This window comes from Heterodontus francisci, chromosome 15 (genome assembly GCF_036365525.1).
Source record: "Heterodontus francisci isolate sHetFra1 chromosome 15, sHetFra1.hap1, whole genome shotgun sequence".
In the NCBI taxonomy this organism is placed as follows: Eukaryota; Metazoa; Chordata; class Chondrichthyes; order Heterodontiformes; family Heterodontidae; genus Heterodontus; species Heterodontus francisci.
In genome coordinates this window covers 102,806,210-102,832,677 of record NC_090385.1, presented here as the reverse complement: position 1 = coordinate 102,832,677, position 26,468 = coordinate 102,806,210, and positions in this window count along the sequence as shown.

The following is a 26,468-nucleotide window of genomic DNA, read 5'->3' as shown; positions in this document are numbered from 1 at the left end:
GGCACTGACTCTCACTGGGGTACATTTCCACAGGCACTGACTCTCACTGGTGTACATTACCACATGCAATGACTCTGAGTGGGGTACACTTCTATAGGCACTGAATCTGAATGGTGTAAACCTCTAGAGGCATTGACTCTGAATGGGGTAAACTTCCACAGGCACTGACTCTCACTGGGGTACACTTCCACAGGCACTGACTCTCACTGGGGTACATTTCCACATGCACTGATTCTGAATGGGGTAAACTTCCACCGGCACTGACTCTAACTGGGGTACACTTCGACATGCACTGAATCTGAATGGGGTTAACTTCTACAGTTACTGAATCTGAATGGGGTAAACTTCCACAGGCACTGACTTTCACTGGGGTACATTTCCACAGGCACTGACTCTGAATGGGTTAAACTTCCACAGGCACTGAATCTCACTGGTGTACACTTACACGGGCACTGATTCGGAATGGGGAAAACTTCCAATGGCACTGACTCTCACTGGGGTACACTTCCACAGGCACTGACTCTGAATGGGGTAAACGTCCACAGGCACTGACACTGAATGGGGTAAACATCCACAGGTACTGACTCTGAATGGGGTTAACTTCTACAGGTACTGAATCTGAATGGGGTAAACTTCCACAGGCACTGAATCTCAATGGGGTACACTTACACAGGCACTGACTCTGAATGTGGTAAACTTCCACAGGCACTGACTCTCACTGGGGTACACTTCCACAGGCACTGACTCTGAATGGGGTAAACGTCCACAGGCACTGACACTGAATGGGGTAAACATCCACAGGTACTGACTCTGAATGGGGTAATCTTCCAGAGGCAATGACACTAACTGGTGTACACTCCCACAGGCACTGACTCTCACAGGGGGACACTTCCACTGCCAATGACTCCGAATGGGGTACACTTCCACAGGCATTGACCCTCACTTGGGTGCACTTCCACAGGCACACACTCTCACTGGGGTACACTTCCAGAGGCACTGACTCTGAATGGGGTAAACTTCCACAGGCACTGACTCTCACTGGGGTACACTTCCAGAGGCACTGACTCTGAATGGGGTAAACATCCACAGGCACTGACACTCACTGGGGTACACTTCCACAGGCACTGAATCTGAATGGGGCAAACTTCCACAGGCACTGACTCTCACTTGGGATCACTTCTTCAGGCACTGACTCTCACTTGGGTACACTTCTACAGGCACTGACTCTCACTTGGGTACACTTCTACAGGCACTGCCTCTCACAGGGGTACATTTCCACCGGCACTGACTCTCACAGGAGTACATTTCCAGAGGCACCGACTCTCACTTGGGATCACTTCTTCAGGCACTGACTCTCACTTGGGTACACTTCTACAGGCACTGACTCTCACTTGGGTACACTTCTGCAGGCACTGACTCTCACTGGTGTACCTTTCCACATGCACTGATTCTGAATGGGGTACACTTCTATAGGCAGTGACTCCTAATGGAGAGCCGCTCCCCAGCCACTGAATCTCACTTGGGTACACTTCTGCAGGCACTGACTCTCACAGGGGTACATTTCCACTGGCACTGACTCTCACTGGGTACACTTCTGCAGGCACTGAATCTGAATGGTGTAAACTACTAAAGGGACTGAAGCTGAATGGGGTAAACTTCCACAGGCACTGACTCTGAATGGGGTAAACTTCCACAGGCAATGACTCTCACTGGGGTAAACCTCCACAGGCACTGACTCAGAATGGGTTAAACTTCCACAGGCACTGACTCTCACTGGGGTACACTTCCACAGGCACTGACTCTGAATGGGATAAACTTCCACAGGCACTGACTCTGAATGGGGTACACTGCCACACGCACTGAATCTGAATGGGGTAAACTTCTACAGGTACAGAATCTGCATGGGGTAAACTTCCACAGGCACTGACTCTCACTGGGGTACACTTCCACAGGCACTGACTCTGAATGGGGTAAACTTCCACAGGCATTGACTCTCACTGGGGTACACTTCCACAGGCACTGACTCTCACTGGGGTACACTTACACAGGCACTGACTCTGAGTGGGTTAAAATTCCAAAGGCACTGACTCTCACTGGGGTACACTTCCACAGGCACTGACTCTGAATGGGGAAAACTTCCACAGGCACTGACTCTGAATGGGGTTAACTTCTACTGGCTCTGAATCTGAATGGGGTACATTTCCACAGGCACTGAATCTGAATGGGGTAAACTTCTACAGGTACTGAATCTGAATGGGGTAAACTTCTACAGGCACTGAATCTGAATGGTGTAAACTTCTGCAGGTACTGAATCTGAATGGGGTAAACATCCACAGGCACTGACTCTGAATGGGTTAAACTTCCACAGGCAGTGACTCTGAATGGGGTAATCTTCTACAGACACTGAATCTGAATGGGGTAAACTTCTACAGGTACTGACTCTCACTGGGGTAAACTTCCACAGGCACTGACTCTCACTGGGGTACACTTCCACAGGTACTGACACTGAATGGGGTAAACTTCCACAGGCAGTGATTCTGAAAGGGGTAATCTTCTACAGACACTGAATCTGAATGGGGTAAACTTCTACAGGTACTGAGTCTGCATGGGGTAAACTTCCACAGGCACTGACTCACACTGGGGGACACTTCCACAGACACTGATTCTGAAAGGGGTAAACTTCCAGAGGCAATGACTCTCACCGGGGTACACTTCCACAGGCACTGACTCCCACTGGGGGACACTTCCACAGGCAATGACTCTGAATGGGGTAAACTTCCACAGGCACTGAAATAAAAGCAAAATACTGCGGATGCTGGAAATCTGAAACAAAAACAAGAAATGCTGGTATCACTCAGCAGGTCTGGCAGCATCTGTGGAAAGAGAAGCAGAGTTAACGTTTTGGGTCAGAGACCCTTCTTCGGAACTGACAAATATTAGAAAAGTCACAGATTATAAACAAGTGAGGTGGCGGGGGGGGGGGGGGGGGGGGGGGGGCATGAGATAACAAAGGAGAAGGTGCAGATTGGACCAGGCCACACAGCTGACCAAAAGGTCAAGGAGAAAATGCAAACAATATTGCTTTGTCTTTCAACGCACCATTAACATATTGTTTGCCTTTTCTCCATGAACTTTTGGTCAGCTATGTGGCCTGGTCCAATCTGCACCTTCACCTTTGTTATCTCTTGCCCCACCCCCACCTCACTTGTTTATAATCCGTGACTTTTCTAATTTTTGTCTGTTCCGAAGAAGGGTCACTGAGCCGAAAGGTTAACTCTGCTTCTCTTTCCACAGATGCTGCCAGACCTGCTGAGTGAATCCAGCATTTCTTGTTTTTGTTCCACAGGCACTGACCCTCACTTGGGTGCACTTCCACAGGCACTGACTCTGAATGGGGTAAACTTCCACAGGCACTGACTCTCACTGGGGCACACTTCCACAGGCAATGACTCTGAATGGGGTAAACTTCCACAGGCACTGACTCTCACTTGGGTAAATTTCCACAGGCACTGACTCTCACTTGGGTACACTTCTACAGGCACTGACTCTCACTTGGGTACACTTCTACAGGCACTGACTCTCACTGGGATACATTTCCACAAGCACTGACTCTGTATGGGGTAAACTTCCACAGGCACTGACTCTGAATGGGGTACACTTCCACAGTAACTGACTCTGAATGGGGTAATCGTCTACAGGCACTGAATATGAATGGGGTAAACCTCTACAGTTGCTGAATCTGAATGGAGTCAAATTCCACAGGCACTGACTCTCACTGGGGTACACTTCCACAGGCACTGACTCTCACTGGGGTACACTTACACAGGCACTGACTCGGAATGGGGAAATCTTCCAATGGCACTGACTCTCACTGGGGTACACTTCCACAGGCACTGACTCTGAATGGGGTAAACTTCCACAGGCACTGACTCTGAATGGGGTTAACTTCTACAGGCTCTGAATCTGAATGGGGTAAACTTCTACAGGTACTGAATCTGAATGGGGTAAATTTCCACAGGCACTGAATCTCACTGGGGTACACTTACACAGGCACTGACTCTGAATGGGGTAAACTTCCACAGGCACTGACTCTCACTGGGGTACACTTCCACAGGCACTGAATCTGAATGGGGGAACCATCCACAGGCACTGACCATGAATGGGGTAAACATCCACAGGTACTGAATCTGAATGGGGTAAATTTCCACAGGCACTGAATCTCACTGGGGTACACTTCCACAGGCACTGAATCTCACTGGGGTAAACTTCCACAGGCACTGACTCTCACTGGGGTACACTTCCACAGGTACTGACACTGAATGGGGTAAACGTCCACAGGCAGTGACTCTGAAAGGGGTAATCTTCTACAGACACTGAATCTGAATGGGGTAAACTTCTACAGGTACTGAATCCGCAAGGGGTAAAGTTCCACAGGCACGGACTCTCACTGGGGTACACTTCCACAGGCACTGAATCTGAATGGCGTAAACATCCACAGGTACTGACTCTGAATGGGGTAAACTTCCAGAGGCACTGAAATAAAAGCAAAATACTGTGGATGCTGGAAATCTGAAACAAAAACAAGAAATGCTGGAATCACTCAGCAGGTCTGGCAGCATCTGTGGAAAGAGAAGCAGAGTTAACGTTTCGGGTCAGTGACCCTTCTTCGGAACTGACAAATATTAGAACAGTCACAGATTATAAACAAGTGAGGTGGGGGTGGGGCAAGAGATAACAAAGGAGCAGGTGCAGATTGGACCAGGCCACAGAGCAGACCAAAAGTTCACGGAGATTAGGCAAACAATATTGCTTTGTCTTTCAACACACCATTAACATATTGTTTGCCTTTTCTCCGTGAACTTTTGGTCAGCTATGAGGCCTGGTCCCATCTGCACCTGCTCCTTTGTTATCTCTTGCCCTCCCCCACCTCACTTGCTTATCATCTGTGACTTTTCTAATATTTGTCAGTTCCGAAGAAGGGTCAATGACCCGAAACGTAAACTCTGCTTCTCTTTCCACAGATGCTGCCAGACCTGCTGAGTGATTCCAGCATTTCTTGTTTTTGTTCCACAGGCACTGACCCTCACTTGGGTGCACTTCCACAGGCACTGACTCTGAATGGGGGAAACTTCCACAGGCACTGACTCTCACTGGGGCACACTTCCACAGGCACTGACTCTGAATGAGGTAAACTTCCACAGGAACTGACTCTCACTGGGGTACACTTCCACAGACACTGAATCTGAATGGGGTAAACTTCCACAGGCACTGACTCTCACTGGGGTACACTTCCACAGGCACTGACTCTGAATGGGGTAATCTTCCACAGGCACTGAGTCTGAATGAGGTGCACTTCCACAGGCACTGAATCTGAATGGGGTAAACATCCACAGGCACTGACTCTCACTGGGGTACACTTCCACAGGCACTGACTCTGAATGGGGTAATGTTCCACAGGCACTGAGTCTGAATGAGGTGCACTTCCACAGGCACTGACTCTGAATGGGGTAATCTTCCACAGGCACTGAGTCTGAATGAGGTGCACTGCCACAGGCACTGATTCTGAATGGCATAATCTTCTAGAGGCAATGACTCTCACTGGGGTAAACGTCCACAGGCACTGGCTCTCACTGGGGTACACTTCCACAGGCACTGAATCTGAATGGGGTAAACTTCCACAGGCACTGACTCTGAATGGCGTAAACTTCCAGAGGCAATGACTCACACTGGGGTACTCTTCCACAGGCACTGAATCTCACTGGGGGACACTTCCACAGGCACTGACTCTGAATGGGGTAAACTTCCACAGGCACTGACCCTCACTTGGATGCACTTCCACAGGCAATGACACTGAATGGGGTCAACATCCACAGGCAAAGACTCTCTTTGGTGTACACTTCCACATGCACTGACTCTGAATGGGGTAAACATCCACAGGCATTGACTCTCACTGGGGTACACTTCCACAGGCACTGAATCCGAATGGGGTAAACTTCCACAGGCACTTACTCTCACTGGGGTACACTTCCACAGGCACTGAATCTGAATGTGTTAAACCACCCCAGGCACTGACTCTGATGGGTAAACTTCCACAGGCACTGACTCTGAATTGGTTACAGTTCCACAGGCAATGACTCTCAATGGTGTACATTTCCACAGGCACAGATTCTCAATTGGGTACACTTCTGCAGGCACTGTCTCTCACTTGGGTACACTTCTACAGGCAATGCCTCTCACTGGGGTACATTTCCACAGGAACTGACTCTCACTGGGGTACATTACCACATGCACTGACTCTCACTTGGGTACACTTCTACTGGCACTGACTCTCAATTGGGTACACTTCTACAGGCCCTGACTCTCACTCGGGTACATTTCCACAAGCACTGACTCTCACTGGGGTACATTTCCACATGCACTGACTCTGAGTGGGGTACACTTCTATAGGCAGTGACTCCGAATGGAGAGCCGCTCCACAGCCACTGAATCTCACTGGCGTAAACTTCCACAGGCACTGACTCTAAATGGGGTAAACTTCCACAGGCACTGACTCTCACAGGGGTACACTTCCACAGGCACAGACTCTGAATGGGGAACACTTGCACAGGCACTGACTCTGAATGGGGTAAGCTTCTCCAGGCACTGAATATGAATGGGGAAAACGTCGACTGTTTCTGAATCTGAATGGGGTGAACTTCCACAGGCACTGACTCACACTGGGGTACACTTCCACAGGTACTGACTCTGAATGGGGTAAACTTCTACAGGCACTGCATCTGAATGGGGTAAACTTCTACAGGTACTGAATCTGAATGGGGTGAACTTCCACAGGCACTGACTCTCACTGGGGGACACATCCACAGGCACTGAATCTGAATGGGGTAAACTTCCACAGGCACTGACTCTCACTTGGGTACACTTCTACAGGCACTGACTCTCACTGGGGTACATTTCCACAGGCACTGACTCTCACTGGGGTACATTTCCACAGGCACTGACTCTCACTTGGGTACACTTCTGCAGGCATTAACTCTCACTTGGGTACACTTCTGCAGCCTCTGACTCTCACTGGAGTACATTTCCACAGGCACTGACTCTCACAGGGATACATTTCCACTGGCACTGAATCTCACTGGGGTACACTTCTACAGGCACTGAATCTGAATGGGGTAAACTTCTACAGGTACTGAATCTGAATGGGGAAAACTTCCACAAGCTCTGACTCTCACTGGGGTAAACTTCCACAGGCACTGACTCTCACTGGGGTACACTTCCAAAGGCACTGAGTCTGAACGGGGTAAACTTCCACAGGCACTGAGTCTGATTGGGGTACACTGCCACAGGCACTGAATCTGAATGGGGTAAACTTCCACAGGCACTGATTCTGAATGGCGTAAACTTCTGGAGGCAATGACTCTCACTGGGCTAAACGTCCACAGGCACTGACTCTGAATGGGGTAAACTTGCACAGGCACTGACTCTCACTGGGGTACACTTCCACAGGCTCTGAATCTGAATGGGGTAAACTTCCACAGGCACCGACACTCACTTGGGATCACTTCTTCAGGCACTGACTCTCACTTGGGTACACTTCCACAGGCACTGACTCTCACTTGGGTACACTTCTGCAGGCACTGACTCTCACTGGTGAACCTTTGCACCTGCACTGACTCTGAATGGGGTACACTTCTATAGGCAGTGACTCCTAATGGAGAGCCGCTCCCCAGACACTGAATCTCACTGGGGTACACTTCTACAGGCACTGCCTCTCACAGGGGTACATTTCCACTGGCACTGACTCTCACTGGGTTACACTTCCACAGGTCCTGACTCTGAATGGGGTAAACTTCTACAGGCACTGACTCTGAATGGGGTAAACTTCTACAGGCACTGCATCTGAATGGGGTAAACTTCTACAGGTGCTGAATGTGAATGGGGTAAACTTCCACAGGCACTGAATCTCACTGGGGGACACATCCACAGGCACTGAATCTGAATGGGGTAAACTTCCACAGGCACTGACTCTCACTGGGGTAGACTTCCACAGGCACTGACCCTGTATGGGGTAAACTTCCAAAGGCACTGACTCACACTGGGGTACACTTCCACAGGTACTGACTCTGAATGGGGTAAACTTCGACAGGCACTGCATCTGAATGGGGTAAACTTCGACAGGTACTGAATCTGAATGGGGTGAACTTCCACAGGCACTGACTCTCACTGGGGGACACATCCACAGGCACTGAATCTGAATGGGGTAAACTTCCACAGGTACTGACTCTCACTTGGGTACACTTCTACAGGCACTGACTCTCACTGGGGTACACTTCCACAGGTACAGGCTCTCACTGGGGTACACTTCTATCGGCACTAACTCTCTCTGGGTTACAATTCAACCCACACTGACTCGCACTGGGGTGCAGTCCCACTGGCTCTAACTGTCACTTGGGGACCGTTCCCTGGGCACTGACTCGAACTGGGGTACACTTCTACAGGCACTGACTCTCACTTGGGTACACTTATACAGGCACTGACGCTCACTGGGGTACACTTCCACAGGTACTGAATCTTAATGGGGTAAACTTCCACAGGCAGTGACTCTGAATGGTGTAAACTTCTGCAGGCACTGAATCTGAATGGTGTAATCTTCTACAGGTACTGAATCTGAATGGGGTAAACTTCCACAGGCACTGACTCACACTGGGGGTCACTTCCACAGGCACTGACTCTGAATGGGGTAAACTTCCTCAGGCACTGACTCTCACTGGGGTGCAATTCCACAGGCACTGACTCTGAATGGGGTAAACTTCCACAGGCACTGACTCTGAATGGGGCACACTTCTACAGGCATTGACTCTCACTGGGGTACATTTCCACAGTGACTGACTCTCACTGGTGTACATTTCCACAGGCACAGATTCTCAATTGGGTACACTTCTGCAGGCACTGTTTCTCACTTGGGTACACTTCTACAGGCAATGCCTCTCACTGGGGTACATTTCCACAGGAACTGACTCTCACTGGGGTACATTACCACATGCACTGACTCTCACTTGGGTACACTTCTACTGGCACTGACTCTCACTTGGGTACACTTCTACAGGCCCTGACTCTCACTCGGGTACATTTCCACAAGCACTGACTCTCACTGGGGTACATTTCCACATGCACTGACTCTGAGTGGGGTACACTTCTATAGGCAGTGACTCCGAATGGAGAGCCGCTCCACAGCCACTGAATCTCACTGGGGTAAACTTCCACAGGCACTGACTCTAAATGGGGTAAACTTCCACAGGCACTGACTCTCACAGGGGTACACTTCCACAGGCACAGACTCTGAATGGGGAACACTTACACAGGCACTGACTTTGAATGGGGTAAGCTTCTCCAGGCACTGAATATGAATGGGGAAAACGTCGACTGTTTCTGAATCTGAATGGGGTGAACTTCCACAGGCACTGACTCACACTGGGGTACACTTCCACAGGTACTGACTCTGAATGGGGTAAACTTCTACAGGCACTGCATCTGAATGGGGTAAACTTCTTCAGGTACTGAATCTGAATGGGGTGAACTTCCACAGGCACTGACTCTCACTGGGGGACACATCCACAGGCACTGAATCTGAATGGGGTAAACTTCCACAGGCACTGACTCTCACTTGGGTACACTTCTACAGGCACTGACTCTCACTGGGGTACATTTCCACAGGCACTGACTCTCACTGGGGTACATTTCCACAGGCACTGACTCTCACTTGGGTACACTTCTGCAGGCATTAACTCTCACTTGGGTACACTTCTGCAGCCTCTGACTCTCTCTGGAGTACATTTCCACAGGCACTGACTCTCACAGGGATACATTTCCACTGGCACTGAATCTCACTGGGGTACACTTCTACAGGCACTGAATCTGAATGGGGAAAACTTCCACAAGCTCTCACTCTCACTGGGGTAAACTTCCACAGGCACTGACTCTGAATGGGGTAAACCTCCACAGGCACTGACCCTCACTGGGGTACACTTCCAAAGGCACTGACTCTGAACGGGGTAAACTTCCACAGGCACTGAGTCTGATTGGGGTACACTGCCACAGGCACTGAATCTGAATGGGGTAAACTTCCACAGGCACTGATTCTGAATGGCGTAAACTTCTGGAGGCAATGACTCTCACTGGGCTAAACGTCCACAGGCACTGACTCTGAATGGGGTAATCTTGCACAGGCACTGACTCTCACTGGGGTACACTTCCACAGGCTCTGAATCTGAATGGGGTAAACTTCCACAGGCACCGACTCTCACTTGGGATCACTTCTTCAGGCACTGACTCTCACTTGGGTACACTTCCACAGGCACTGACTCTCACTTGGGTACACTTCTGCAGGCACTGACTCTCACTGGTGAACCTTTGCACCTGCACTGACTCTGAATGGGGTACACTTCTATAGGCAGTGACTCCTAATGGAGAGCCGCTCCCCAGACACTGAATCTCACTGGGGTACACTTCTACAGGCACTGCCTCTCACAGGGGTACATTTCGACTGGCACTGACTCTCACTGGGTTACACTTCCACAGGTCCTGACTCTGAATGGGGTAAACTTCCACAGGCACTGACTCTGAATGGGGTAAACTTCTACAGGCACTGCATCTGAATGGGGTAAACTTCTACAGGTGCTGAATGTGAATGGGGTAAACTTCCACAGGCACTGAATCTCACTGGGGGACACATCCACAGGCACTGAATCTGAATGGGGTAAACTTCCACAGGCACTGACTCTCACTGGGGTAGACTTCCACAGGCACTGAACCTGTATGGGGTAAACTTCTACAGGCACTGAATCTGAATGGGGTAAACTTCTACAGGTACTGAATCTGAATGGGGTAAATTTCCACAGGCACTGAATCTCACTGGGGTACACTTACACAGGCACTGACTCTGAATGGGGTAAACTTCCACAGGCACTGACTCTCACTGGGGTACACTTCCACAGGCACTGAATCTGAATGGGGGAAACTTCCACAGGCACTGACTATGAATGGGGTAAACATCCACAGGTACTGAATCTGAATGGGGTAAATTTCCACAGGCACTGAATCTCACTGGGGTACACTTCCACAGGCACTGAATCTCACTGGGGTAAACTTCCACAGGCACTGACACTGAATGGGGTAAACGTCCACAGGCCGTGACTCTGAATGGGGTAAACTTCTACAGGCACTGCATCTGAATGGGGTAAACTTCTACAGGTGCTGAATGTGAATGGGGTAAACTTCCACAGGCACTGAATCTCACTGGGGGACACATCCACAGGCACTGAATCTGAATGGGGTAAACTTCCACAGGCACTGACTCTCACTGGGGTAGACTTCCACAGGCACTGACCCTGTATGGGGTAAACTTCCAAAGGCACTGACTCACACTGGGGTACACTTCCACAGGTACTGACTCTGAATGGGGTAAACTTCTAAAGGCACTGCATCTGAATGGGGTAAACTTCTACAGGTACTGAATCTGAATGGGGTGAACTTCCACAGGCACTGACTCTCACTGGGGGACACATCCACAGGCACTGAATCTGAATGGGGTAAACTTCCACAGGCACTGACTCTCACTTGGGTACACTTCTACAGGCACTGACTCTCACTGGGGTACATTTCCACAGGCACTGACACTCACTGGGGTACATTTCCACAGGCACTGACTCTCACTTGTGTACACTTCTGCAGGCATTGAATCTCACTTGTGTACACTTCTGCAGCCTCTGACTCTCACTGGAGTACATTTCCACAGGCACTGAGTCTCACAGGGATACATTTCCACTGGCACTGAATCTCACTGGGGTACACTTCTACAGGCACTGAATCTGAATGGGGTAAACTTCTACAGGTACTGAATCTGAATGGGGAAAACCTCCACAAGCTCTGACTCTCACTGGGGTAAACTTCCACAGGCACTGACTCTGAATGGGGTAAACTTCCACAGGCACTGACCCTCACTGGGGTACACTTATAAAGGCACTGACTCTGAACGGGGTAAACTTCCAAGGGCACTGAGTCTGATTGGGGTACACTGCCACAGGCACTGAATCTGAATGGGGTAAACTTCCACAGGCACTGATTCTGAATGGCGTAAACTTCTGGAGGCAATGACTCTCACTGGGCTAAACGTCCACAGGCACTGACTCTGAATGGGGTAAACTTGCACAGGCAATGACTCTCACTGGGGTACACTTCCACAGGCTCTGAATCTGAATGGGGTAAACTTCCACAGGCACCGACTCTCACTTGGGATCACTTCTTCAGGCACTGACTCTCACTTGGGTACACTTCCACAGGCACTGACTCTCACTTGGGTACACTTCTGCAGGCACTGACTCTCACTGGTGAACCTTTCCACCTGCACTGACTCTGAATGGGGTACACTTTTATAGGCAGTGACTCCTAATGTAGAGCCGCTCCCCAGCCACTGAATCTCACTGGGGTACACTTCTACAGGCACTGCCTTTCACAGGGGTACATTTCCACTGGCACTGACTCTCACTGGGTTACACTTCCACAGGTCCTGACTCTGAATGGGGTAAACTTCCACAGGCACTGACTCTGAATGGGGTAAACTTCTACAGGCACTGCATCTGAATGGGGTAAACTTCTACAGGTGCTGAATGTGAATGGGGTAAACTTCCAAAGGCACTGACTCTCACTGGGGTACACGTCCACAGGCACTGACTCTGAATGGGGTAAACTTCCACAGGCACTGACTCTGAATGGGGTTAACTTCTACAGGCACTGAATCTGAATGGGGTAAACTTCTACAGGTACTGAATCTGAATGGGGTAAATTTCCACAGGCACTGAATCTCACTGGGGTACAGTAACACAGGCACTGACTCTGAATGGGGTAAACTTCCACAGGCACTGACTCTCACTGGGGTACACTTCCACAGGCACTGAATCTGAATGGGGGAAACTTCCACAGGCACTGACTATGAATGGGGTAAACATCCACAGGTACTGAATCTGAATGGGGTAAATTTCCACAGGCACTGAATCTCACTGGGGTACACTTCCACAGGCACTGAATCTCACTGGGGTAAACTTCCACAGGCACTGACTCTCACTGGGGTACACTTCCACAGGCACTGACTCTCACTGGGGTACACTTCCACAGGCACTGACTCTCACTGGGGTACACTTCCACAGGCACTGACTCTGAATGGGGTAAACTTCCACAGGCACTGACTCTCACTGGGGTACACTTCCACAGGCACTGTCTCTGAATGGGTTAAACATCCACAGGCACTGACTCTCACTGGGGTACACTTCCACAGGCACTGACTCTCACTGGGGTACATTTCCACATGCACTGACTCTGAGTGGGGTACACTTCCATAGGCAGTGACTCCTAATGGTGAGCCGCTTCCCAGCCACTGAATCTCACTGGGGTACACTTCTACTGGCACTGCCTCTCACAGGGGTACATTTCCACAGGCACTGACTCTGAATGTGGTAAACTTCCAAAGGCATTGACTCTCACAGGAGTACACTTCCACAGGCACTGATTCTAAATGGGGTAAACTTCCACAGGCATGTACTCTCACTGGGGTACACTTCCACAGGCACTGAATCTGAATGGGGTAAACTTCCACAGGCACTGACTCTGAATGGGGTTAACTTCTACAGGCACTGAATCTGAATGGGGTAAACTTCTACAGGTACTGAATCTGAATGGGGTAAATTTCCACAGGCACTGAATCTCACTGGGGTACAGTAACACAGGCACTGACTCTGAATGGGGTAAACTTCCACAGGCACTGACTCTCACTGGGGTACACTTCCACAGGCACTGAATCTGAATGGGGGAAACTTCCACAGGCACTGACTATGAATGGGGTAAACATCCACAGGTACTGAATCTGAATGGGGTAAATTTCCACACGCACTGAATCTCACTGGGGTACACTTCCACAGGCACTGAATCTCACTGGGGTAAACTTCCACAGGCACTGACTCTCACTGGGGTACACTTCCACAGGCACTGACTCTCACTGGGGTACACTTCCACAGGCACTGACTCTCACTGGGGTACACTTCCACAGGCACTGACTCTGAATGGGGTAAACTTCCACAGGCACTGACTCTCACTGGGGTACACTTCCACAGGCACTGTCTCTGAATGGGTTAAACATCCACAGGCACTGACTCTCACTGGGGTACACTTCCACAGGCACTGACTCTCACTGGGGTACATTTCCACATGCACTGACTCTGAGTGGGGTACACTTCCATAGGCAGTGACTCCTAATGGTGAGCCGCTTCCCAGCCACTGAATCTCACTGGGGTACACTTCTACTGGCACTGCCTCTCACAGGGGTACATTTCCACAGGCACTGACTCTGAATGTGGTAAACTTCCAAAGGCATTGACTCTCACAGGAGTACACTTCCACAGGCACTGATTCTAAATGGGGTAAACTTCCACAGGCATGTACTCTCACTGGGGTACACTTCCACAGGCACTGAATCTGAATGGGGTAAAGTTCCACGGGCACTGACTCTGAATTGGTTACATTTCCACAGGCAATGTCTCTCAGTGGGGTACACTTCGACAGGCACTGACTCTGACTGGGTAAACTTCCACAGGCACTGAGTCTCACTGGGGTACACATCCACAGGCACTGACTCTGAATGGGGTAAACATCCACAGGCACTGACTCTCACTGGAGTACACTTCCACAGGCACTGACTCTGAATGGGGCAAATTTCTACTGGCACTGACTCTCTCCGAGGAACAGTTCCACAGGCACTGACTCTCACTTGGGTACACTTCTACAGGCACTGACTCTCACTTGGGTACACATCCACAGGCACTGACTCTGAATGGGGTAAACTTCCACAGGCACTGACTCTGAATGGGGTACACTTCCACAGTAACTGACTCTGAATGGGGTAATCATCTACAGGCACTGAATATGAATGGGGTAAACTTCTACAGTTGCTGAATCTGAATGGAGTCAAATTCCACAGGCACTGACTCTCACTGGGGTACACTTCCACAGGCACTGACTCTCACTGGGGTACACTTACACAGGCACTGACTCGGAATGGGGAAATCTTCCAAAGGTACTGACTCTCACTGGGGTACACTTCCACAGGCACTGACTCTGAATGGGGTAAACTTCCACAGGCACTGACTCTGAATGGGGTTAACTTCTACAGGCTCTGAATCTGAATGGGGTAAACTTCAATAGGTACTGAATTTGAATGGGTTAAATTTCCACAGGCACTGAATCTCACTGGGGTACACTAACACAGGCACTGACTCTGAATGGGGTAAACTTCCACAGGCACTGACTCTCACTGGGGTACACTTCCACAGGCACTGAATCTGAATGGTGGAAACTTCCACAGGCACTGACTATGAATGGGGTAAACATCCACAGGTACTGAATCTGAATGGGGTAAATTTCCACAGGCACTGAATCTCACTGGGGTACACTTCCACAGGCACTGAATCTCACTGGGGTAAACTTCCACAGGCACTGACTCTCACTGGGGTACACTTCCACAGGTACTGACACTGAATGGGGTAAACGTCCACAGGCAGTGACTCTGAAAGGGGTAATCTTCTACAGACACTGAATCTGAATGGGGTAAACTTCGACAGGTACTGAATCCGCAAGGGGTAAAGTTCCACAGGCAATGACTCACACTGGGGGACACTTCCACAGGCACTGATTCTGAAAGGGGTAAACTTCCACAGGCCCTGAATCTCACTGGGGTGCACTTCCACAGGCACTGACTCTGAATGGGGCAAACTTCCACAGGCACGGACTCTCACTGTGGTACACTTCCACAGGCACTGAATCTGAATGGTGTAAACATCCACAGGTACTGACTCTGAATGGGGTAAACTTCCAGAGGCACTGAAATAAAAGCAAAATACTGCGGATGCCGGAAATCTGAAACAAAAACAAGAAATGCTGGAATCACTCAGCAGGTCTGGCAGCATCTGTGGAAAGCGAAGCACAGTTAACGTTTCGGGTCAGAGACCCTTCTTCAGAACTGACAAATATTAGAACAGTCACAGATTATAAACAAGTGAGGTGGGGGTGGGGCAAGAGATAACAAAGGAGCAGTTGCAGATTGGACCAGGCCACAGAGCAGACCAAAAGTTCACGGAGATTAGGCAAACAATATTGCTTTGTCTTTCAACACACCATTAACATATTGTTTGCCTTTTCTCCGTGAACTTTTGGTCAGCTATGAGGCCTGGTCCCATCTGCACCTGCTCCTTTGTTATCTCTTGCCCCACCCCCACCTCACTTGCTTATCATCTGTGACTTTTCTAATATTTGTCAGTTCCGAAGAAGGGTCAATGACCCGAAACGTAAACTCTGCTTCTCTTTCCACAGATGCTGCCAGACCTGCTGAGTGATTCCAGCATTTCTTGTTTTTGTTCCACAGGCACTGACCCTCACTTGGGTGCACTTCCACAGGCACTGACTCTGAATGGGGGAAACTTCCACAGGCACTGACTCTCACTGGGGCACACTTCCACAGGCACTGACTCTGAATGAGGTAAACTTCCACAGGAACTGACTCTCACTGGGGTACACTTCCACAGACACTGAATCTGAATGGGGTAAACTTCCACAGGCACTGACTCTCACTGGGGTACACTTCCACAGGCACTGACTCTGAATTAGTTACAGTTCCACATGCAATGACTCTCAATGGGGTACACGCCGACAGGCACTGACTCTGACTGGGGTACACTTCCTCAGGCACTGTCTCTCACTGGGGTACATTTCCACAGGCACTGACTCTGAATGGGGTAAATCTCCACAGGCACTGAATCTCACTGGAGTACTCTGACACAGGCACTGACTCTGAATGAGGTAAACCTCCACAGCCACTGACACTCTCTCGGGTCCTGTTCAACAGGGACTGACTCTCACAGGGGGACACTTCTACAGGGACTGACTCTCACTGGGGTACACTTCCACAGGTCCTGACTCTGAATGGGGTAAACTTCCACAGGCACTGACTCTGAATGGGGTAAACTTCTACAGGCACTGCATCTGAATGGGGTAGACTTCTACAGGTGCTGAATGTGAATGGGGTAAACTTCCAAAGGCACTGACTCTCACTGGGGTACACTTCCACAGGCACTGACTCTGAATGGGGTAAACTTCCACAGGCACTGACTCTGAATGGGGTTAACTTCTACAGGAACTGAATCTGAATGGGGTAAACTTCTACAGGTACTGAATCTGAATGGGGTAAATTTCCACAGGCACTGAATCTCACTGGGGTACAGTAACACAGGCACTGACTCTGAATGGGGTAAACTTCCACAGGCACTGACTCTCACTGGGGTACACTTCCACAGGCACTGAATCTGAATGGGGGAAACTTCCACAGGCACTGACTATGAATGGGGTAAACATCCACAGGTACTGAATCTGAATGGGGTAAATTTCCACAGGCACTGAATCTCACTGGGGTACACTTCCACAGGCACTGAATCTCACTGGGGTAAACTTCCACAGGCACTGACTCTCACTGGGGTACACTTCCACAGGCACTGACTCTCACTGGGGTACACTTCCACAGGCACTGACTCTCACTGGGGTACACTTCCACAGGCACTGACTCTGAATGGGGTAAACTTCCACAGGCACTGACTCTCACTGGGGTACACTTCCACAGGCACTGTCTCTGAATGGGTTAAACATCCACAGGCACTGACTCTCACTGGGGTACACTTCCACAGGCACTGACTCTCACTGGGGTACATTTCCACATGCACTGACTCTGAGTGGGGTACACTTCCATAGGCAGTGACTCCTAATGGTGAGCCGCTTCCCAGCCACTGAATCTCACTGGGGTACACTTCTACTGGCACTGCCTCTCACAGGGGTACATTTCCACAGGCACTGACTCTGAATGTGGTAAACTTCCAAAGGCATTGACTCTCACAGGAGTACACTTCCACAGGCACTGATTCTAAATGGGGTAAACTTCCACAGGCATGTACTCTCACTGGGGTACACTTCCACAGGCACTGAATCTGAATGGGGTAAAGTTCCACGGGCACTGACTCTGAATTGGTTACATTTCCACAGGCAATGTCTCTCAGTGGGGTACACTTCGACAGGCACTGACTCTGACTGGGTAAACTTCCACAGGCACTGAGTCTCACTGGGGTACACATCCACAGGCACTGACTCTGAATGGGGTAAACATCCACAGGCACTGACTCTCACTGGAATACACTTCCACAGGCACTGACTCTGAATGGGGCAAATTTCTACTGGCACTGACTCTCTCCGAGGAACAGTTCCACAGGCACTGACTCTCACTTGGGTACACTTCTACAGGCACTGACTCTCACTTGGGTACACATCCACAGGCACTGACTCTGAATGGGGTAAACTTCCACAGGCACTGACTCTGAACGGGGTACACTTCCACAGTAACTGACTCTGAATGGGGTAATCATCTACAGGCACTGAATATGAATGGGGTAAACTTCTACAGTTGCTGAATCTGAATGGAGTCAAATTCCACAGGCACTGACTCTCACTGGGGTACACTTCCACAGGCACTGACTCTCACTGGGGTACACTTACACAGGCACTGACTCGGAATGGGGAAATCTTCCAAAGGTACTGACTCTCACTGGGGTACACTTCCACAGGCACTGACTCTGAATGGGGTAAACTTCCACAGGCACTGACTCTGAATGGGGTTAACTTCTACAGGCTCTGAATCTGAATGGGGTAAACTTCAATAGGTACTGAATTTGAATGGGTTAAATTTCCACAGGCACTGAATCTCACTGGGGTACACTAACACAGGCACTGACTCTGAATGGGGTAAACTTCCACAGGCACTGACTCTCACTGGGGTACACTTCCACAGGCACTGAATCTGAATGGTGGAAACTTCCACAGGCACTGACTATGAATGGGGTAAACATCCACAGGTACTGAATCTGAATGGGGTAAATTTCCACAGGCACTGAATCTCACTGGGGTACACTTCCACAGGCACTGAATCTCACTGGGGTAAACTTCCACAGGCACTGACTCTCACTGGGGTACACTTCCACAGGTACTGACACTGAATGGGGTAAACGTCCACAGGCAGTGACTCTGAAAGGGGTAATCTTCTACAGACACTGAATCTGAATGGGGTAAACTTCGACAGGTACTGAATCCGCAAGGGGTAAAGTTCCACAGGCAATGACTCACACTGGGGGACACTTCCACAGGCACTGATTCTGAAAGGGGTAAACTTCCACAGGCCCTGAATCTCACTGGGGTGCACTTCCACAGGCACTGTCTCTGAATGGGGCAAACTTCCACAGGCACGGACTCTCACTGGGGTACACTTCCACAGGCACTGAATCTGAATGGTGTAAACATCCACAGGTACTGACTCTGAATGGGGTAAACTTCCAGAGGCACTGAAATAAAAGCAAAATACTGCGGATGCTGGAAATCTGAAACAAAAACAAGAAATGCTGGAATCACTCAGCAGGTCTGGCAGCATCTGTGGAAAGCGAAGCAGAGTTAACGTTTCGGGTCAGAGACCCTTCTTCGGAACTGACAAATATTAGACCAGTCACAGATTATAAACAAGTGAGGTGGGGGTGGGGCAAGAGATAACAAAGGAGCAGTTGCAGATTGGACCAGGCCACAGAGCAGACCAAAAGTTCACGGAGATTAGGCAAACAATATTGCTTTGTCTTTCAACACACCATTAACATATTGTTTGCCTTTTCTCCGTGAACTTTTGGTCAGCTATGAGGCCTGGTCCCATCTGCACCTGCTCCTTTGTTATCTCTTGCCCCACCCCCACCTCACTTGCTTATCATCTGTGACTTTTCTAATATTTGTCAGTTCCGAAGAAGGGTCAATGACCCGAAACGTAAACTCTGCTTCTCTTTCCACAGATGCTGCCAGACCTGCTGAGTGATTCCAGCATTTCTTGTTTTTGTTCCACAGGCACTGACCCTCACTTGGGTGCACTTCCACAGGCACTGACTCTGAATGGGGGAAACTTCCACAGGCACTGACTCTCACTGGGGCACACTTCCACAGGCACTGACTCTGAATGAGGTAAACTTCCACAGGAACTGACTCTCACTGGGGTACACTTCCACAGACACTGAATCTGAATGGGGTAAACTTCCACAGGCACTGACTCTCACTGGGGTACACTTCCACAGGCACTGACTCTGAATTGGTTACAGTTCCACATGCAATGACTCTCAATGGGGTACACGCCGACAGGCACTGACTCTGACTGGGGTACACTTCCTCAGGCACTGTCTCTCACTGGGGTACATTTCCACAGGCACTGACTCTGAATGGGGTAAATCTCCACAGGCACTGAATCTCACTGGAGTACTCTGACACAGGCACTGACTCTGAATGAGGTAAACCTCCACAGGCACTGACACTCTCTCGGGTCCTGTTCAACAGGGACTGACTCTCACAGGGGGACACTTCTACAGGGACTGACTCTCACTGGGGTACACTTCCACAGGTACAGGCTCTCACTGGGGTACACTTCTATCGGCACTGACTCTCTCTGGGTTACAATTCAACCCACACTGACTCGCACTGGGGTGCAGTCCCACTGGCTCTAACTGTCACTTGGGGACCGTTCCCTGGGCACTGACTCGAACTGGGGTACACTTCTACAGGCACTGACTCTCACTTGGGTACACTTATACAGGCACTGACGCTCACTGGGGTACACTTCCACAGGTACTGAATCTTAATGGGGTAAACTTCCACAGGCAGTGACTCTGAATGGTGTAAACTTTTGCAGGCACTGAATCTGAATGGTGTAAACTTCTACAGGTACTGAATCTGAATGGGGTAAACTTCCACAGGCACTGACTCACACTGGGGGTCACTTCCACAGGCACTGACTCTGAATGGGGTAAACTTCCTCAGGCACTGACTCTCACTGTGGTGCAATTCCACAGGCACTGACTCTGAATGGGGTAAACTTCCACAGGCACTGACTCTGAATGGGGCACACTTCTACAGGCATTGACTCTCACTGGGGTACATTTCCACAGTGACTGACTCTCACTGGTGTACATTTCCACAGGCACAGATTCTCAACTGGGTACACTTCTGCAGGCACTGTCTCTCACTTGGGTACACTTCTACAGGCAATGCCTCTCACTGGGGTACATTTCCACAGGAACTGACTCTCACTGGGGTACATTACCACATGCACTGACTCTCACTTGGGTACACTTCTACTGGCACTGACTCTCAATTGGGTACACTTCCACAGGCCCTGACTCTCACTCGGGTACATTTCCACAAGCACTGACCCTCACTGGGGTACATTTCCACATGCACTGACTCTGAGTGGGGTACACTTCTATAGGCAGTGACTCCGAATGGAGAGCCGCTCCACAGCCACTGAATCTCACTGGGGTAAACTTCCACAGGCACTGACTCTAAATGGGGTAAACTTCCACAGGCACTGACTCTCACAGGGGTACACTTCCACAGGCACAGACTCTGAATTGGGAACACTGACACAGGCACTGACTCTGAATGGGGTAAGCTTCTCCAGGCACTGAATATGAATGGGGAAAACGTCGACTGTTTCTGATTCTGAATGGGGTAAACTTCCACAGGCACTGACTCTCACTGGGGTAGACTTCCACAGGCACTGACCCTGTATGGGGTAAACTTCCAAAGGCACTGACTCACACTGGGGTACACTTCCACAGGTACTGACTCTGAATGGGGTAAACTTCTTCAGGCAATGCATCTGAATGGGGTAAACTTCTACAGGTACTGAATCTGAATGGGGTGAACTTCCACAGGCACTGACTCTCACTGGGGGACACATCCACAGGCACTGAATCTGAACGGGGTAAACTTCCACAGGCACTGACTCTCACTTGGGTACACTTCTACAGGCACTGACTCTCACTGGGGTACATTTCCACAGGCACTGACTCTCACTGGGGTACATTTCCACAGGCACTGACTCTCACTTGGGTACACTTCTGCAGGCATTAACTTTCACTTGGGTACACTTCTGCAGCCTCTGACTCTCACTGGAGTACATTTCCACAGGCACTGACTCTCACAGGGATACATTTCCACTGGCACTGAATCTCACTGGGGTACACTTCTACAGGCACTGAATCTGAATGGGGTAAACTTCTACAGGTACTGAATCTGAATGGGGAAAACTTCCACAAGCTCTGACTCTCACTGGGGTAAACTTCCACAGGCACTGACTCTGAATGGGGTAAACTTCCACAGGCACTGACTCTCACTGGGGTACACTTCCAAAGGCACTGAGTCTGAACGGGGTAAACTTCCACAGGCACTGAGTCTGATTGGGGTACACTGCCACAGGCACTGATTCTGAATGGCGCAAACTTCTGGAGACAATGACTCTCACTGGGCTAAACGTCCACAGGCACTGACTCTGAATGGGGTAAACTTGCACAGGCACTGACTCTCACTGGGGTACACTTCCACAGGCTCTGAATCTGAATGGGGTAAACTTCCACAGGCACCGACTCTCACTTGGGATCACTTCTTCAGGCACTGACTCTCACTTGGGTACACTTCTGCAGGCACTGACTCTCACTGGTGAACCTTTCCACCTGCACTGACTCTGAATGGGGTACACTTCTATAGGCAGTGACTCCTAATGGAGAGCCGCTCCCCAGACACTGAATCTCACTGGGGTACACTTCTACAGGCACTGCCTCTCACAGGGGTACATTTCCACTGGCACTGACTCTCACTGGGTTACACTTCCACAGGTCCTGACTCTGAATGGGGTAAACTTCCACAGGCACTGACTCTGAATGGGGTAAACTTCTACAGGCACTGCATCTGAATGGGGTAAACTTCTACAGGTGCTGAATGTGAATGGGGTAAACTTCCACAGGCACTGAATCTCACTGGGGGACACATCCACAGGCACTGAATCTGAATGGGGTAAACTTCCACAGGCACTGACTCTCACTGGGGTAGACTTCCACAGGCACTGACCCTGTATGGGGTAAACTTCTACAGGTACTGAATCTGAATGGGGTAAACTTCCACAGGCACTGACTCTCACTGGGGTACACTTACACAGGCACTGTCACTGAATGGGTTAAACATCCACAGGCACTGACTCTCACTGGGGTACACTTCCACAGGCACTGACACTCACTGTGGTACACTTACACAGGCACTGAATCTGAGTGGGGTAAACTTCCAAAGGCACTGACTCTCACTGGGGTACTCTTCCACAGGCACTGACTCTGAATGTGGTAAACTTCCACAGGCACTGACTCTGAATGGGGTTAACTTCTACTGGCTCTGAATCTGAATGGGGTACATTTCCACAGGCACTGAATTTCAATGGGGTAAACTTCTGCAGGTACTGAATCTGAATGGTGTAAACTTCTACAGGTACTGAATCTGAATGGTGTAAACTTCTACAGGTACTGAATCTGAATGGGGTAAACTTCGACAGGTACTGAATCTGAATGGTGTAAACTTCTACAGGTACTGAATCTGAATGGGGTAAACCTCCACAGGCACTGACTCTCACTGGAGTGCTCTTCCACAGGCAATGACTCTCACTGGGGTACACTTCCACAGGCACTGACTATGAATGGGTTACACTTCCACAGGCACTGACTCTCACTGGGGTAAACTTCCACAGGCAATGACTCTGAATGGGTTAAACCTCCACAGGCACTGACTCTCACTGGGGTAAACTTCCACAGGCACTGACTCTCACTGGGGTACACTTCCACAGGTACTGACACAGAATGGGATAAACTTCCACAGGCAGTGACTCTGAAAGGGGTAATCTTCTACAGACACTGAATCTGAATGGGGCAAACTTCCACAGGCACTGAATCCGAATGGGGTAAACTTCCACAGGCACTTACTCTCACTGGGGTACACTTCCACAGGCACTGAATCTGAATGTGTTAAACCTCCCCAGGCACTGACTCTGATGGGTAAACTTCCACAGGCACTGACTCTGAATTGGTTACAGTTCCACAGGCAATGACTCTCAATGGGGTACACGCCGACAGGCACTGACTCTGACTGGGGGACACTTCCTCAGGCACTGTCTCTCACTGGGGTACATTTCCACAGGCACTGACTCTGAATGGGGTAAACTTCTGCAGGCACTGAATCTGAATGGTGTAAACTTCTACAGGTACTGAATCTGAATGGGGTAAACTTCCACAGGCACTGACTCACACTGGGGGTCACTTCCACAGGCACTGACTCTGAATGGGGTAAACTTCCTCAGGCACTGACTCTCACTGGGGTGCAATTCCACAGGCACTGACTCTGAATGGGGTAAACTTCCACAGGCACTGACTCTGAATGGGGCACACTTCTACAGGCATTGACTCTCACTGGGGTACATTTCCACAGTGACTGACTCTCACTGGTGTACATTTCCACAGGCACAGATTCTCAACTGGGTACACTTCTGCAGGCACTGTCTCTCACTTGGGTACACTTCTACAGGCAATGCCTCTCACTGGGGTACATTTCAACAGGAACTGACTCTCACTGGGGTAAATTACCACATGCACTGACTCTCACTTGGGTACACTTCTACTGGCACTGACTCTCAATTGGGTACACTTCCACAGGCCCTGACTCTCACTCGGGTACATTTCCACAAGCACTGACTCTCACTGGGGTACATTTCCACATGCACTGACTCTGAGTGGGGTACACTTCTATAGGCAGTGACTCCGAATGGAGAGCCGCTCCACAGCCACTGAATCTCACTGGGGTAAACTTCCACAGGCACTGACTCTAAATGGGGTAAACTTCCACAGGCACTGACTCTCACAGGGGTACACTTCCACAGGCACAGACTCTGAATTGGGAACACTGACACAGGCACTGACTCTGAATGGGGTAAGCATCTCCAGGCACTGAATATGAATGGGGAAAACGTCGACTGTTTCTGATTCTGAATGGGGTAAACTTCCACAGGCACTGACTCTCACTGGGGTAGACTTCCACAGGCACTGACCCTGTATGGGGTAAACTTCCAAAGGCACTGACTCACACTGAGTTACACTTCCACAGGTACTGACTCTGAATGGGGTAAACTTCTTCAGGAAATGCATCTGAATGGGGTAAACTTCTACAGGTACTGAATCTGAATGGGGTGAACTTCCACAGGCACTGACTCTCTCTGGGGGACACATCCACAGGCACTGAATCTGAATGGGGTAAACTTCCACAGGCACTGACTCTCACTTGGGTACACTTCTACAGGCACTGACTCACACTGGGGTACATTTCCACAGGCACTGACTCTCACTGGGGTACATTTCCACAGGCACTGACTCTCACTTGGGTACACTTCTGCAGGCATTAACTTTCACTTGGGTACACTTCTGCAGCCTCTGACTCTCACTGGAGTACATTTCCACAGGCACTGACTCTCACAGGGATACATTTCCACTGGCACTGAATCTCACTGGGGTACACTTCTACAGGCACTGAATCTGAATGGGGTAAACTTCTACAGGTACTGAATCTGAATGGGGAAAACTTCTACAAGCTCTGACTCTCACTGGGGTAAACTTCCACAGGCACTGACTCTGAATGGGGTAAACTTCCACAGGCACTGACTCTCACTGGGGTACACTTCCAAAGGCACTGAGTCTGAACGGGGTAAACTTCCACAGGCACTGAGTCTGATTGGGGTACACTGCCACAGGCACTGAATCTGAATGGGGTAAACTTCCACAGGCACTGATTCTGAATGGCGCAAACTTCTGGAGGCAATGACTCTCACTGTGCTAAACGTCCACAGGCACTGACTCTGAATGGGGTAAACTTGCACAGGCACTGACTCTCACTGGGGGACACTTCCACAGGCTCTGAATCTGAATGGGGTAAACTTCCACAGGCACCGACTCTCACTTGGGATCACTTCTTCAGGCACTGACTCTCACTTGGGTACACTTCTGCAGGCACTGACTCTCACTGGTGAACCTTTCCACCTGCACTGACTCTGAATGGGGTACACTTCTATAGGCAGTGACTCCTAATGGAGAGCCGCTCCCCAGACACTGAATCTCACTGGGGTACACTTCTACAGGCACTGCCTCTCACAGGGGTACATTTCCACTGGCACTGACTCTCACTGGGTTACACTTCCACAGGTCCTGACTCTGAATGGGGTAAACTTCCACAGGCACTGACTCTGAATGGGGTAAACTTCTACAGGCACTGCATCTGAATGGGGTAAACTTCTACAGGTGCTGAATGTGAATGGGGTAAACTTCCACAGGCACTGAATCTCACTGGGGGACACATCCACAGGCACTGAATCTGAATGGGGTAAACTTCCACAGGCACTGACTCTCACTGGGGTAGACTTCCACAGGCACTGACCCTGTATGGGGTAAACT